This window comes from Drosophila bipectinata, unplaced genomic scaffold, assembly GCF_030179905.1.
Source record: "Drosophila bipectinata strain 14024-0381.07 unplaced genomic scaffold, DbipHiC1v2 scaffold_180, whole genome shotgun sequence".
In the NCBI taxonomy this organism is placed as follows: Eukaryota; Metazoa; Arthropoda; class Insecta; order Diptera; family Drosophilidae; genus Drosophila; species Drosophila bipectinata.
In genome coordinates, this window is record NW_027222822.1 from 49,924 (window position 1) to 52,500 (window position 2,577).

The following is a 2,577-nucleotide window of genomic DNA, read 5'->3' on the forward strand; positions in this document are numbered from 1 at the left end:
ATATATGAAAATATATGAATATAAAAAAATATATATGGATATGAAAATATTTATATGTATATGAAATATATGGTAGGTGATGGTGATAGCCTACCATATAATATATAATATAATAATTTAATTATATTATATTAAATATGGAAATATTAAAAATATATTAAAAATATTAAAAATATTTTCATATGGATATGCAATCGTATGGATATCCAAATATGTGTGGGAAAGTCATACTTCCCATACAATAAATGACCGGATTGACGAAACCGTGTTCAAAAAGGTATATAGGGTAGGTGGTGTTCAGCCTACCAATATAATATTAAAATAATATTATATTAAACAGAAGACCGCCAGTATTAATATATGAGCATATGGTTATGAATACATATGCATATAACATATATGAAAATATATGAATATAAAAAAATATATATGGATATGAAAATATTTATATGTATATGAAATATATGGTAGGTGATGGTGATAGCCTACCATATAATATATAATATAATAATTTAATTATATTATATTAAATATGGAAATATTAAAAATATATTAAAAATATTAAAAATATTTTCATATGGATATGCAATCGTATGGATATCCAAATATGTGTGGGAAAGTCATACTTCCCATACAATAAATGACCGGATTGACGAAACCGTGTTCAAAAAGGTATATAGGGTAGGTGGTGTTCAGCCTACCAATATAATATTAAAATAATATTATATTAAACAGAAGACCGCCAGTATTAATATATAAGCATATGGTTATGAATACATATGCATATAACATATATGAAAATATATGAATATAAAAAAATATATATGGATATGAAAATATTTATATGTATATGAAATATATGGTAGGTGATGGTGATAGCCTACCATATAATATATAATATAATAATTTAATTATATTATATTAAATATGGAAATATTAAAAATATATTAAAAATATTAAAAATATTTTCATATGGATATGCAATCGTATGGATATCCAAATATGTGTGGGAAAGTCATACTTCCCATACAATAAATGACCGGATTGACGAAACCGTGTTCAAAAAGGTATATAGGGTAGGTGGTGTTCAGCCTGCCAATATAATATTAAAATAATATTATATTAAACAGAAGACCGCCAGTATTAATATATGAGCATATGGTTATGAATACATATGCATATAACATATATGAAAATATATGAATATAAAAAAATATATATGGATATGAAAATATTTATATGTATATGAAATATATGGTAGGTGATGAGGATAGCCTACCATATAATATATAATATAATAATTTAATTATATTATATTAAATATGGAAATATTAAAAATATATTAAAAATATTAAAAATATTTTCATATGGATATGCAATCGTATGGATATCCAAATATGTGTGGGAAAGTCATACTTCCCATACAATAAATGACCGGATTGACGAAACCGTGTTCAAAAAGGTATATAGGGTAGGTGGTGTTCAGCCTGCCAATATAATATTAAAATAATATTATATTAAACAGAAGACCGCCAGTATTAATATATAAGCATATGGTTATGAATACATATGCATATAACATATATGAAAATATATGAATATAAAAAAATATATATGGATATGAAAATATTTATATGTATATGAAATATATGGTAGGTGATGGTGATAGCCTACCATATAATATATAATATAATAATTTAATTATATTATATTAAATATGGAAATATTAAAAATATATTAAAAATATTAAAAATATTTTCATATGGATATGCAATCGTATGGATATCCAAATATGTGTGGGAAAGTCATACTTCCCATACAATAAATGACCGGATTGACGAAACCGTGTTCAAAAAGGTATATAGGGTAGGTGGTGTTCGGCCTACCAATATAATATTAAAATAATATTATATTAAACAGAAGACCGCCAGTATTAATATATGAGCATATGGTTATGAATACATATGCATATAACATATATGAAAATATATGAATATAAAAAAATATATATGGATATGAAAATATTTATATGTATATGAAATATATGGTAGGTGATGGTGATAGCCTACCATATAATATATAATATAATAATTTAATTATATTATATTAAATATGGAAATATTAAAAATATATTAAAAATATTAAAAATATTTTCATATGGATATGCAATCGTATGGATATCCAAATATGTGTGGGAAAGTCATACTTCCCATACAATAAATGACCGGATTGACGAAACCGTGTTCAAAAAGGTATATAGGGTAGGTGGTGTTCGGCCTACCAATATAATATTAAAATAATATTATATTAAACAGAAGACCGCCAGTATTAATATATGAGCATATGGTTATGAATACATATGCATATAACATATATGAAAATATATGAATATAAAAAAATATATATGGAATATGAAAATATTTATATGTATATGAAATATATGGTAGGTGATGGGGATAGCCTACCATATAATATATAATATAATAATATTTATTATATTATAATAAATATGGAAATATTAAATTATTTTCATATGGATATGGATATGGATATACATATTCATATGGATATACTAAA